Below are 16,366 nucleotides of genomic sequence, written 5' to 3' on the forward strand. Positions count from 1 at the left end.
ATAAATAATATTTTTGTCACAATAATTGATGAATGTAAAATTCCATATATGAACTAAATATTTAGATACATGAAACAAATAGTTTAATGTAATTTAGAGGTAAAAAAGTTTTTATTTTGCAACTTATCCTCAATTTACAGACTACTTATAAAACTATAAGTAACTTTTGAAAAACAACACATTAAATTTAGAGAATACAATAGGTACTGTATAGAACGAAGAGACTTAATTAGAAAAATATACTACTTAAATAAATATCTATTGTATTTTATATGACTTATAAATCATATGACTGTTTTTCTAGACATTTTGAAAACGCATACATAAAACTGTATTATATTTTATAAGAAACTTTTCTTGAAAATTACAAGTAAAAAAAACAGAAAACATATCCTAAATAAAATTGTATTTCCAGAAAAAGTTTACATGAAAAACTTGCCATTTATACATTTGTATTGAAAACTTGTTTTCAAATTAAATGTACTTCAAAAGTTATTTGAAAATTTTATAGTCTACCAAAAGCAACTTGTATGTAGTTCATTTCTAAAACTGTAAATTTTGTTAAAGCTTTGACTCATTATTTCTTTAAATTGTTTCAATATTTTGTTTTTGAATGTTACTAACAGTAAATCCACAACCTTTGTAATAACTTATTTATATAAAAATTGCCTATTAACACTTAATTGATACAAAACAATTTTTCAAGCTAAATTAACTACACTAGTAAAATAAAAAAAGGTTTACAGAAATATTTTGAAAAATTTCTTCAATACAAAGAACAAAATATTGATTACTAAACATATAAAAAACAAAAACAGTTTAACATTAAACTTGAAACTGCTGCTAAGAAGCTATAAATATATCATACAGTACTTTAAAGTTATTATTTGTCAACAATTTATAAAAAAAAATCAACTGTTTCAATAGTTAGTTTTCCTTTATACTATAGTTACTGTGTTTATAAGAAAAAAAAAACCACAACTTTACTTATACAACAACATATAAACTATATAAAACCATAATCATACCACACTTACTAAGTACAATAAACAAATAAAATAATTGCAGAAGCTGTTTGTTTTTGTTATGGAAAATTACAAGTAATAAACTTGCTCAATTGTTTAGTAGCCATCTAGTGACAATAAACAATTTTTGTATTAACAAAAATTTTAAAGGCCATGCACTTCCTGTTGTATATACTATACTTTTTGATAAACATTATTTTTTAGTAATCAAATACTAACTATTTTTATTTTAATAGCTATCATAAAAAGTTTAAATAACATGTAAGTGTTGTAATACAAATTTTCAAAAGTATATTATTGATTTTTAATTTATTTAAGTACTCTTAGTTTTAGAATACAATGTGCATAAAAAAAAATTAATGTTATCATTTAACTTATAAAGTTTAAAAATTTAAAAGAGTTAAGTTTATCTAACACAAAAAAAACACTTAATATTTTAAAGAAATGTTTTTATATGTACAGTGGGTACAACAGTTTACAACTGTTTACAACAGCTAATACTAAAATTTTAAAGGCAAATTTACAGCTTTAAATTTGACATTTCAATGTATAATATAAACTTTAGTTTTTAGCTTCATATTTGAGTTTTAGTTTTACAGTATTTTTCTTTCAATCAAAATACTACTAAAATTTTACATAGTCAATTTAATGTGGGCCATTAAGAATAACTCACATGAATAATATACTATCAAATAAATACTTTTAAAACTTGTTGGATTATTATTTGATAAAATGACTTGACTTGTACATAAAACTTAAAAACCTAAGCCAGAATTTAAATAACTTGATTAAAAAAATCTTCAGTAAAATGTTGTTAAAAAGTTTTTGCAGTACAACAAAAGCTATTTTTAAATTACGAATTGTGAATTTATTTAAAGAAATACTTAAGCATTACTTGTAAGATATTTAAAAAAAATTCATACTAAACATAATAAATTACAATAAAAAATATAAACTAATAATAACAAAAAAAAAATATATTGTATTAAAAAAACCTTATTATTTAACTTTTGTATTAAATATTTTAAAGTTTAATATTCTGCAAATTTATATAAAATAGCTTTCAACAAAACCACCATGCCTTTCCTACAACAACTATTACTATAAAATGTAGATAAATTGATAACTGTAACAACAAAAAAAACTTTACAAAAAGAAAGATATAATCTAATTTTAATAATTTTTAAATATTGTTTTTAATATAATAAACTTATATAAATATACTTTAAGAAATAAAATAACACATTGTAAATAAACAAGTATATAAATGTTTTTATAAGAAAATTTAGTCAAAGTAATTTTGGAATATTTTGAATACTTTTAGTTGTTAAACAACAAATCAAGCACAGTGAGCATAATAGTTGTTTGGGTAGATGGAAAATTACAAACAAAGCCTAAACAATTATAGCAAAGTTGCTTGGTAAAAGTGGTAAGAGTACAAAATTCCTTCCATTCAGTTTGAAATGACTTTACCAGGGAAGCAAAAGTTTTCAAAAACTAACAAAAACAATATTAGAGTATGAAAACTTTAAAAAGTAAACTAACTTTAAAGCACAAACTTTATTTCAAACAAAAACCAAAACTTATAGTATTATAACAAAAATATTTTTCAATAAGTGTACAAACTTTACTTTTAAAATTAATAAATATGGTATGTGATACAATAATTCTTATGTTTGTTTTTTTTAAATTATACTGATTAAATTATCAATATCTTTTGTCTTACAAATTCTTTATAAATATAAAAAAAAGTTAATTTTTTATTAAGCCATGTATAAAAATTTTATTCACAACAAATTTGGCTGTACAGCTATTTTTTCTAGTAAATATGTGTGCACAAACTTTTTTAAGACTTAAGGAATACAATTGTTATCTTAAATATACAAAGAAAAACATACATATTAAATCAGCTTTCCAAAAAGATGTTAAATATTATTAATTGAACTAAACACATAAAAATAATTTTAAATATATTAAATTATTACTTTTTTACAATATGTAAAACAAAAATTTTTGTCAGAAAACTATGAAGTTTCTTTAATACAAATACAATTATTTAATGGTTCAATATTGTTAGTTTCAAAAATAATTCTAACTCACTACTCAAAACCCTACTTTACAATTGAAAAGCAAATTTCAGTACTATGTACTATATAAATCCATTATTTAGTGCTTAAATTAATTTTTTAGCAGTAGAATAAGACAGGGATTGGCACTCTTTGCTTCAAAAAAACTGCATGTAGTAAGCTTAAACTGTCCTAAGTCATCCTGAACTTTTTTAAATTCTAAAAAAAAATTTACTTTTTAAAAATCTTTAAATCAGGATTTCAACAAAATTGTTTATAAAATAACAAAACATCACAACTAATTAAAGAAATCTCATTCAATATTATAACAAAACTGTTTGAGATTAATTATATCTTAAATTATTTAAGTTATTTTGAGTTATTCTGAAATTTAAAAAAATTAAAATACACTGAGTCATCCTGAGTGTCCTGAGTACCCTGAGTGTGAGGCAACCATAATAAGATTAACATCACTTTGAACAACTAGCTAGGTTTACAATAAAGTTAAAATAGATCAAGTAGATAAGCCATACTAAAATCAAATAAATATGTTTCTTCCCATTTATGTTTTAGTACACCTTCCATGTGGCTACTTGGTACAGATTATTTTGTAACCATGCTTGCTTGTTATTTTAGTTGGCAAAACAGCTAAAGCCTATTAAGAAAATCAAAATTTTTATACATCTGCAACTAAAAAGTGTGCTAGTATGAATCCTAACACCATATAAATCAACTACCACTTAAACTGGGTTGATAAGCTTATTTTGGTAATACTTTAAAATTTGGATCACTAAGTTGAGCTTGTAGCAACTTTATTAAGTTAGTTGTACAACTTACTTAAAATATAAAAAGCGCCTGAACATTTGAACAGTAATGAAAATTATACAAAACAAAACAATCAAAGATTAAATCCATGATCATTATCTAAAACACAACATAAGTTTCTAAAAAATATTAAGATATTACATTATAAGCAAAAATAAATAAAGCATGTTGTTCAAATAAAAAAGTAAAACTACTGTAAGTTGGAATTTTTTTTTGTTTCAATCAACAAACCTGAACTAGCCATAGGAAGTGGCAACCCAAAGTTATAAAAACTAGAACTTAGTAAATGAAACAAAAATAGTTAAAACAAAGGCTGCTTGTATACTTGTACAATTTAATTTTTATAGATTGTTATTTTAATTTATTTATATACTAGTTTTGACTTTTTATTTCAGTTAAGCAAAACTTTAATAAAATAAAGTAAAGAATGTTTATTGTTTTAAATATGCAACTTTGTTTTGTAGACAGGCAGCTTTTATAACCTATACATTAAATATTAAAACATACAATATTAGAGTACTTAAAATTAATAACTACAATTTCTGTTAAGTAAACAATAAATTTAAATAGATTGACACTACGCAAATTTTAGTTACAAACTTTATTTAATAAATAGTCAATAATAAATATTTGATAACTTTGCTCATTCTGTATAATAGGGGTTGGCAGCTTTTTATGAGGAATAGGCCAGATTAAGTAAAAAAAGTATTTTCTAGCAACATTAAATGGAAAAAAATTGTGGGCAAAAGTGATTTTTAAAAGTTTTACTTTAATAAAATATACAATAAAAGTATAAAATAGTCAGCGCAGTTTACAAACAAGCAAAAAGAAAGCAGGTATATATAAGGCTTTGTAATAATAAAGCTTAAACTTGTTTTTTTTTTGATTTTAGCTATAATATGTATTAGAACAAGAACCTTAACTAAAACTTGGTACTTACTTCATAAAGTTATATAAATTTTGTGTACAATTGTCTGCAGTAAACAAATAAACACTAATTTGTTTAACAGTTGATAATATAAAAAAATATTATTTTAGTCCAGGATCAGTATAGTTATAACTAAGTTACATTGAATTCTATTTGAATAAGGTGAGTTTTATTTAAATAATATGAATAAAATGAATAAAATGGAAACAAGACACGCTCAAGTTTTTAAAGAAGAACTTCAAACAATGAAGGATGCTTTGATGGTTGAGATGAAGAAAATGCTGAAGGAGGAATTGGTAGCTGAAATAAAAAAAGAATTTGCAGTTGAAATAAAAAAGGAGTTTGCAGATTTAGATAATACAATTCAATTTATGAATGCAAAATTCGAAACTGTTGTGAACCAAAATAAAGAACTAACTGACAAAGTTAGCAAGTTGGTTGATGAAAATAAAGCGGTAAAAAAGCAGTTAAACGGTATGATAGAGGATAATAATATTTTGAGTTCACAGGTAGATTTCTTGGAAAGGAATCTCAAAGGGAAGAATGTAGAAATTAGTGGAGTACCCTTCACAAAAAATGAGAAAGTAATTGATTTAGCTGTTAAAGTAATGACTAAAGTTGACTCTCAGCTAAGAGAAGGCGATATTAAATATGCAAGAAGACTGATGAAAAAAGACAGTAATAATGCTACAATATATGGTCCTATCTTAGTAAGATTTAAAAACATAAGTCAAAGGAACTATGTATTCAAAAACAAAAAATATCTTGCTGAAGCTAAACTTGAAAAGGTCATCAATGGTGCTAAAAAAGTTTTTATTAATGAAAATCTTACTCCCCAAAACAAAAAAATGTTCTATCATGCCAACTGTTTCAGGAAACAATACAACTGGAGATATGTTTGGACAGCAAATGGAATAGTTTTTCTGAGGAAAACTGAAAGCTCTGACGCAGTCTCAATTAGAAGCATTGTAGATTTAGAAAAATTAGTTTGATAATGTAGAACTATCTGTTTTTATTTATAAAGAACAGTAATTATAATGTCAAATAATAATAACAATGTATATATATGTTTAGTTTGTAAAAAATATGTTAATAGTGATTGTATTTGTTGTAATATATGTGACCAATGGTTGCATTTCAGATGTAGCAACCTATCAAAATCTCAGTTTTTTTTGTTAAGCCAATCTAACGAACCCTATTTTTGTTATAGTTGTTTAATGCAGGTAATACCTTTTAGTTTAGTAAATAAAAAAGAGTTTAATGATCTTTATGTTTGCAATAAAAATGATAATAAAAAGTTAAAATATCCATGTCAAGTATGCAATAATGCATGCAAAATATCTCAAAACTGTATCCAGTGTAACTTATGTAATGTATGGACTCATTTTAAATGTTCAGCCTTAACATCAAAACAATTTGAAAACCATGTACTAAATGAGAATGATACTTTTTTTTTGTAAACTTTGTTATAATGCCATGTTTCCCTTTAACAAAATAAACAATACAGAATTAATGCTGTTAAATTATAATCTTGCTTTTAAAAATATTATTACAGATACCTGTACTGAACCACATTCTGCTTATACCCAGTACACCTCTGCAGACAAATTAGATACTAAAAAAATTGATAATGACTTTAGTTTTTTACATTTAAACATAAGAAGCTTATCCAAAAACATAGCTCTACTAGAAGAATTAATATTATCTTATAAAATTTCACCATCCATAATAGGGGTCTGTGAGACAAAGTTAAATAAGAATGTTGATCTGGACTCTATACTTTTAAACAAATACACATTTCATTGCACAAATTCATTATCAAAAGCAGGAGGAGTTGGTATATATGTTAGTGACTCTGTAACATATACACTAAGAACAGATCTTATTTTCACTAGTGAAAATTATGAATCTGTCTGGTTAGAGATATTAATAGGAAAAAATAATGAAAATGTTTTAGTTGGATTAAACTATTGCCATCCAGGAAATTCAATAAGTGACTTTACTAAAGAGTTCTCAGATTTTTTACTAATGAACAATATACTTCAAAATAAGGAAATTTGCATATTTGGTGACATTAACATAAATTCACTTAAGAAAGATAAAGAATCATCAATCAGAAACTATTTTAATGAAATTGTTAGTTTTGGCCTTACAAACTTGATTAATGTCCCAACTAGAGTAACCCAACAAGGAGGAACACTAATTGACCACTTTTATTATACTAATCCTCAAAGAGTTCTAGATACCCAAGTTTTTTTATCTGATATTTCTGACCATTTTCCATTATATGTAAGACTTAAAAATTGTAACTTTTCAAAATCTCAAAAAAATGTTAAAACTCAACTTTACCAGGATTATTCTAAAATTAACAATAACAAACTCTCAACTGATAGTTCTAATATTCTTAATAAATTCCAAATATATAAGATAATTAACTCCAAGGATTCTATAGACTTTAAGTTTGAACGTTTGTTAGAAAAACTTAAGGAAATAATTGAAAAAAATATTCCTACAAAAAAGCTGTCAAAATCCAAACAAAAATTAATGTTGAAACCCTGGATAACTAAAGGTATATTGAAATCTATTAGGTATAAAAATAGACTGTATAGAATGCTGTGCAAAAATCATTTTAGTAATACACAGAAAGTAAAAGAGTACAAAACATATAGAAACAAATTAACTAAAATTAAAACTATTTCAAAAAAAAAATACTTTGAAAAAAGATTACAAAACTGTAATAAAAGTTCAGCAGATACTTGGAAGGTTATTAATGAAATTACTAACAGACAAAAGAAAAGCTATGAATTTCCCCACAAACTTGAAATTAATGACAAATCCTTATCTAACCCAGTTGAGATTGTAAATAATTTAAACCTATATTTTTCAAATATTGGAAAACAAACTTGTCTAAATTCCATAAACAACCAAAAATTTTCTATAAATGGCCCAAGAAGTAACTATAAGAGTTTTGTCTGGTTTGAGATTCATGAAAAAGAAATATATGATATAATTAAAAGTTTAGATTTAAATAAAGCAAATGGTGCTGACAATATCTCTGTTAAAATGCTAAAACTGATGAACTCTCATATAGCTCCAATAATTAGTAAACTAATAAATTTGGCATTTGAAGAAGGTGTATATCCTAGTTGTTTAAAATTGGCCAAAGTATTACCAATATTTAAATCAGGTTCAAAAACAGTTCCAGGTAATTACAGACCTATTTCACTCCTATCAAATATCAATAAGATCATTGAAAAGGCTATATATAGTCGTCTGTATGGATTTTTTAGTAAATATAGTATACTCAATAGCTCCCAGTTTGGTTTCAGAGAAGGACATTTTACTACTCTAGCCTTATCAGAATTTGTGGAGTTTACACTAACTTCTTTTGATAAAGGTAATGCTGTTTGTGGAGTGTTGTTAGATCTAAGTAAGGCATTTGACTGTGTAGACAGAGAAATTTTATTAAACAAGTTGGAATTTTATGGAGTTAGGGGGAAAATGTTTAAATTTTTAGAATGGTATCTCACTGAAAGAAAACAATTTGTAGATTTTGCAGGGCACACATCAACTTGTGAAAGTATCAAAGCAGGAGTGCCACAAGGCTCGGTTTTAGGACCCTTGTTCTTTCTGGTGTACATCAATAACTTACAGAATAATACAACACTAAAAATCATAAACTTTGCTGATGATACTTTATTATATACAACATTTAAGAAAAACACCTATAAAAAAGATAATGAATACCTAAACTCCCAATTAAAAAACGTATCAAGATGGTTAATGGACAACAGGCTTAGACTAAATGTAAATAAAACAAGATACATGCTCTTTCACTCCGGCAAGATTGATATTTGGAAAAACATAAACTTAGATATAAAAATTGGTAATTCAACTATATCAAAGGTAAATAATTATAAATATTTGGGTGTTACAATTGACAGTAATCTTAATTGGTCTAACCATATTGAAACATTAAAAACAAAATTATTAAAGACAATTGGTATTTTATACAAAACACAGTACTATTTAAATCAAAACTCTTTGTATTACATTTTTAACTCACTTCTTATGAGCCATGTTAGATATGGATTACTTTGTTGGGGTAGAGCAAGCAGAACCAAAATTTCTGAGATCAATAAACTTGTAAATAGAGCTGTAAGGTGCATACATTTTAAAAGTTGGAAGGAAAACATTAGTAGTATAAAAATATCAAAAAAAATTTTAGATGTTGAAAACATGTTTTGGTATGAGTTAGGAGTATTTATGTACAAATTCAAAAAAAGCATGTTGCCTGTTAATTTCAATCCTTACTTTACAAGTATAAACAAGATTCACAACCATTCAACGAGATTTTCAAAGACAAATTACTTTTTTCCTCCAGTTAATAGTCTTTACGGTTCTAAGTCCTTGTCATATCTTGGATGTAAGATATGGGAGGAAATTCCAAAAAGCTTAAAAGAACACAACTATCTTATAGCATTTCAATCTGGACTGAAAAATGTATTGCTCAGAAATCAATCAGACAAAAGTCAATCTTAATTTTCAGTTTTAAAGAGTATCTCATTAAGTGATTTCTTAGTTATTAGGTATATTTTTTCTATTTATTTTTTATTTTTTTTGAGAAAAATCAATGGCAGCTGTGTTGGCTGGGTGTGAGCAGAGTTGATTTGGTCTTGGGTATAGTTTTTGAACAAGCAGTTTTTATTTACTAACTTAATTTTTTTTTTATGTGAGTTTATAATTAAAAATTATTATTATTTTTATTTAGTTATTATTAATTTTTTTAATTTTAAAAAATAATTGTTGAGTTTGTTTTAGAGTAACAGGGTTTTTGAACAGGTATAGTTGAAACTTACTTTGTTTATTTTTTTTCTAAGTGAGATTTTTTAATTAATTTTTTATTTACTTAAGTAGTTCTTAAGTCTTTTTTCTTATTTTTGTTTTCTTTTTTAAACACATTTAGTTTTAGAAAAAGAAAATATGTTAGTTATAGCATTTTCACAACTTCTCCCTTTTGTTCTATTATTGACCTTTTTATTGCATTTTTCAGGGTTGCTCTTGTAGAGAGGGCAACAAGAAAAATGTGAACGTACATGATCATAAAAATTGAAATCTTTGGGAGGAGACGGTGTGGTGCCCATGGTAGACTATGATTTTCATGGTTAATATTGGCAGTAATGGGTTTTAAAAAAGAGTGCATACCATTTTTTTTTCCTTTAAGAATTAATTTCTTTAATTAGTTTAAGTTAAAAAAAATCGTATTTAACTTAAAATTAGATTTTATCAAAGTTTTAAATAAAACTTATCAAAGTTATTTATACATATATGGTGTGAGGCTCAATGACCGAAAGATCTTTCTCCACACCAATCCATTGACCATAGTTGTGAGCGTTCACTTTTTTCTTCTATGTCACTTGACCAGAATTTTTTGCTTGAGAGGCCTTTATCAAACATAAAATTATTTGATTTTTAGTCCATATAGCACAAACAACATGAAAAGTTCAGCCAAAAGTAACAAATATGGTAAAGGCAGTGTAATTATAAAACTATATTATTAGATTATTAAATAGTACACATATTTATAATGCTGAAGTTTTAGCTTTTGTTGTTGTGATGTAAAGGTAACACAACAAAAATTATAACAACAGTTTCAGTCTGCAAAATATAACTTTTTAAATGTCATAGTACCAGGGCAAAAAAGCTAACTAACTGTACCTTTGTTCTAAATTTTAACTATTAAACTAAAAAAATTTAAAACTGAAAAAAAAAAAGATATCTTTAAAATTTTTTTTGTTTATAAGGTACTTATCGTATTGTTTTGGGTATGCAACTCGATGACCTAGACGTTTTTTAGCGTATCCAAATCCTTGAACCAAAACATTTTGAGCAATTTTTTGTTTTTGTTCAATAAACCACTTATACTTACTGAAAATAAACTAAACGAAAACATCAGTCTTAAAATAAAAAAACATATCATAATTTTTTTTCTTAATAAACTTACAAGTTTTGATTATAGACTATTAGAAAAACAATTATAGATCTAATACAATAAACAAAAATTAAGTTGTTCAAGCATGTGCTGGACATGACTTTAAAATGCAACTCTATTCAAGTACTATCCAAGTGGTTTACAACTCTATAACCGACAGGTTTTTTCGTGCACTAGGTCCTAAGACCAAAGATCATGAGCTTTTTTTTTGTTTAATAAAAAAAGTTATAAAAACGGTTACAAGTTAGCTTTGTTTCCACCGAATTATCGTATATTGTGAAGTACAATTTACTATTTTAAACTTGCCACTTACCAGAACGTATTATTCTTAATTGGTTCTAAAACTTTATCCTAACTCTTTTAAAAGCACATCCAAAGGAGTTTAAGATCAATTTAGTATTTATTTTGTACTTATAAGTTTTTGACCTTTACTGTCAAGACTGGACTATTATCTTAGTTTAAGTTTACCATCCTAAATTTACAGCATTCTCAAACTTTGACAACAATAGTCTGTTTTATGCATAAAACTAGCCACTCAATAAAATGTGTAAACAAAAGTGTGAATTTTTTTTTTACTTTATTGAGATTTATTTCAACTAGCAGACTTAAAATAACTTTTTTAATATACCCTTTTAAGAAAAATATTTTAAAGCAGTAATAAGGCATTTTAAAATAAGATTAACAATTTCATTTACATTTATTTTTTGTCAAGATTATCCTCTAGTTGTCACTAGCAAGTGCAACCTTTAGGTTACTCTCCTTAGTTAGAGCTAATAAAACTATTAGTTAAAATTAGTTTTTGGTTAACTATATTAGATTAAAACTATTTCAATTACACACCCGATTGTATTTTATTAACTCATTAGCTTGTAAATTGCTTAACTTAAGATTTAATAATTACAAAGAAAGTTAAAAATTTAATCGAAACAATGAAAAAACTTTAAGTAACACAAAATTTTGCTATAAACTGTAATGATTAAACAACTGAAGTAAAGTAACTTTGATTTGACACTTTAAAACTTTAAAAGTTACATTAAGCTTTTGACAAAGGGTAGTAAAACTAGTTTAAACATACTGTTTGCTTAATATTGAACAAGAAAAAAGGGGCTCAAAATATGTGGTGCTCGTGAACGAAGAACCGTTAAGTCGTTATACCAAGAATACATTTTAACCTCTTTTATAAGAATATAAGAGTATATTCTATATAGTTACTTAATCTACTTTTTTATAACTTGTTATCCATTTAAAAAAATATTTTTAAAGTTAAAAGTTCTAGACAAAATCCTAAAAAGCTAAAACATTTTTAGCAAAATCGCAAAAAGCTAGTTCAAAGTTTGCAGAAATTTATGAATAATAGAACTATAAATAGCTAGTTTGTTTAATTGGTAAGCAAAAAGTCAATAAACACTATTAATAGGTTTTAGTACAATTGATAAAAACGTAAAGTGTAAAATATTCAATCATAAACTACTAGTACACCTTTACTACGCTTACTTAAAAGATAAGAGTATGTAAAATATTTTTATTTTCAAATAGTGCATATATGCATGCAAAACAAGCAAAACTAAGGAATATCGTTTATTGAACGACAGTCAAAAAGTTTGGTCCATAGTCAGGCCCTAAGTGTACGAAAAAACCATTTGGTTATCGAGTCAAACACCAAAACAGTTTAATGTCATGTTCAGGAATTAATTGTATACTTTCTTTGTTTTTATAATTAAAATATTGCAAAACATGATCAAAGTACATGCTAAAAAATTCGATTATAGATTAAAGTTTTATAGCTACTTAAATCTAAATTTAACATGAAACTAATTTATCAAATTTTTGTTTTCTAATAAAGTTCAAATAATAACCAACAACTTTTTTTTTTATCTTTTATAAAAACTTGACAGTTAAGTTTGTGCTCTTCAATGTTAAACAGCAAAAAGAAATTAACTAAAATTGCAAAAATTGAAAAACTTCAACAGATATGTTAAAAATTTGATTTGTATTTTAGTAACAACTTTTTTAAGTTTTAACTAAGTCTTTATTCTAGAGATATGACTTTTTGATCAGTAAATTATAGTTAACCAAAACTTGTTTTTTAAACTATCTAACATTTTTGAAAATTCAATAAGAAAACTGCAACAACTTTGTTAAAGACAGTTGCGTTACAAATTTGTCCGTAAATTTAGCTAAATTCTGAAATTTTTGTTACAGACAGTTTTAAATACTGAAATTTATTGACTTTTTTCTGGTAGAAAAACATCAGTCCATCTCTTCTATTTTTGAAATAAGTTTTTAAATAATTTTTTGATGTGTCATAAATTAATAAAAACTCTAAAACTTATTATTTAAAATTTACCAATAAAATTGTTGTATTCATACAGTTAGTTTCCGAAGCATTAATTAAACTTTTAAAATTTCTTTCAATTAGTTAGTTGTCCATAAACTTCACATAATTGTTTTCAAGAATACAATAAATGAAAAATTATTTAATGTAATAAAATTTAAAAGAAATTGTGTTTACAACTTTTTAAGCACATAAAAGTACAAATAGTTGTTTGATTAATCTTCACGACGCTTGTATCTTATAAAACAAACAATACTAATAAATCAAAATTGACATTAAACAATCATAAATCAAGCTTTGTATCTTCGAAATATAAGAAATCTTGCTCAAACAAAACTTTTTATTAAAACTGTCATACGATTTTATCGGAACAACAAAACAAATATTGATGTTATAAAACATTTTTCGTGATAAAACTTATCACGCTATAAAATATTGTTCATATTAAGTAGACTTTCAAAGCTTGTCATCAACGCTTAAAATTTAAACTGAAAAACGTTTAATCTTCTTCTTAGTCAAAGTATTAATTTTTTTTAAATAGCATACGTTATTTATTTGTAGCTGCAAAGTTTTTAAAGTTGGATGATTAAATATGTTTATATGTTTATGAGTCTAATGAGTACTTTAATGCAGTTAATTGATGCTTTAAAACAAACTAAATTTCTCAACTTTTTTAGATTTTTAAAGCAATCAAAATGAAAGAAACTAGTTTCATAGTTTTGTTATTGCTTTCATCTACTTTTGGATCGGTTATATTCAAAAGAAGCTTAGAACAACCACCTAAATTGGATATTGACAAACAAAGTTTGTTTTGTATTGTGACATTTTTCTATGTGATAAGATGAAAACTATTAGTATTTTATCTAAAATATACCCTTACCTTAAAATTTTTGTTTCAAGCTATAAGCATTAACTTGATGGATTAAAATTATAATTTTTAAATAAAATTATATTTAAACATGCGTCAAATTAATAAAGTGTTGCAGAATAATGTTTTTTATAAAAAGTGTTTACATTATTTAGCTCTTCGTCAATTTTGCTAGAACTATTGGTTAAATATAAAACAGAAGCCTTGGTTTAACTAATAACTATCTTTAAAATTATATTGACTAAGTTTTGTATGCTTAAAACTTAGAAAGTATTATATTTCTATGATTTTTTTTTAGATATTTTTGATTTCAAATCTTACAATCCTCCCCCTCGTTTAGATAGAACTTCTCAAGGTCTGTGTTTATTTTTAATATTTTTTATTGAAAGTAATTATTTTATTCTTTGAAATTTAACTTCATGCATTTTGAAGCTCCTAATAGAAAGTTTGTTTATAACTTAGTTTAAAGAAATAATATACCGTATTGGTATTTTCGATTTTCTTAAGTACATAAAACTTACATCTTTTCATAAACTTACAATAAATTTAATTTTTTTAGCGTTAATTGTTATAATTTACTTTCGTTTGCATAAAAAATGTAATATTTTCAATATTAATTAATATCAGAACTACAAAACTTTAGTTTGTTTATAAATCTCCATAACGTATTTTCTTTTACAAAATAAAGCTAATACTGAAAACAAAATAGTTTCTTTTTGATTAATTTAGTTAAACTATACTGAAAATTATATTTTAGACATTTTCGTCGCAAGGTCAATAAATCCTCCACCGAGAGTAGACAGAACTTTTGAAGGTATAAAAATAAAAAATTTATAAGCTCTTGTGTGTTTACTAAAGTGTACAATTTTATCGTATTATTTTTTATAATTACTCATTTCACAAGAATTTCTACTTTATATTGATAGTTTTATAGCTTTAGTTGACTTTGAAAAAAAAAAAAAGTTTTAAGGAAATCAAATTATAATAACAAAAATTTCAGATATTCGAGCTTCTAAAGCAAGATCTTTTTATGTTCCGCCACCAAGACTTGACAGGACTGTAGAAGGTTAATTTATTTGTTTGTATATTAACATGAATCTTTAAAATTAAAGTTTTACAAAACACCGTTCACTATTTTAACACTCCGTAAAATGTTTCAAAAATTTAGTTTAACTTTATACAAATAAAGTAAACATTGCGATTAGTTGATGAAACTTTTAAATGTTATCTTAGTGCTTATTAATAATTTTTTTTACAGATATAAGAGCATCCAAAGCTAGATCTGCTTTTATTCCAAGACCTAGACTTGATAGAACTACTGAAGGTAATTTAATTCAATCAATTTATTGTTGTTTTATTATAGTAAAATACATTGATTGATTCTTTTTATACGAGTAGTAATAGTTTGTTTTTAGTATTGTGCAAATGTTTTATTTAAGTTGTTATTAAAAACAAAACAGTAACAAAAGTAAATAATAAGTTAATAGAGTTTGGTTTTAAACTTGTGTAAAATAAAATTGATAAGATACAAACTTATACTTCTAAAAGAAAACATCTTTCAGATATAAGAGCATCTAAAGCAAAATCTATGTATGTTCTAAGACCAAGACTTGATAGAACTACTGAAGGTAAAATTATTCAACATTAATAAACGTAACTAAAAAGCCGTTTCAAAAGTTAAGTAATTTTTTACTCCACTATTAACAAGTACAGTAAAACCTTTGTTTTTGTAATAGCAAATAATAATAACTGTCAAACTTAAGAAGAAGTACTTTTTTTAAATATTCATATGTTAATTCAGACGTTCGAGCTTCTGAGGCAAAGGCTCTTAGCAACCAAAAGCAATTGGATGTAAAAGTTCAAGGTAGTTTCATTATAAGTAGTTAGTGAAGCATTTAAACGTAACTTGCAGTATTTTGAACTACTATTTTATTTTCATGAATATACAAACTTAAAAAATATAAAAACTTAGGAACAACATACTGTTATAAAGTATTATTTTTTGTCAACTTTCGAAAGTTACTATATCTTAACTCCTTTGTACGAAAAATAATATAATTTGAATAGTTTAAACAATTTTATACTAAAAATTGACAAAGATTAACTTAGAACCAAAAGTATTCAAACAAATATTTTTTTGCATAAAAAAAAATAGCAAAAAATTTATTTGTTTATTAAACAATCTGTACTGTATAATTTAGTTTTTTAAGACAAGATAGTTTAAAACTTAAATACATTAGTTAGAAAAAACAATTTGAAAACCAAATTTTGCTAAAAAATTTTTTAACTTATTTATTTCTCAAAGAAAAACAAATTTTAGACAATTT

Source organism: Thalia democratica, chromosome 3, assembly GCF_965202585.1.
Source record: "Thalia democratica chromosome 3, ktThaDemo2.hap1.1, whole genome shotgun sequence".
In the NCBI taxonomy this organism is placed as follows: domain Eukaryota; kingdom Metazoa; phylum Chordata; class Thaliacea; order Salpida; family Salpidae; genus Thalia; species Thalia democratica.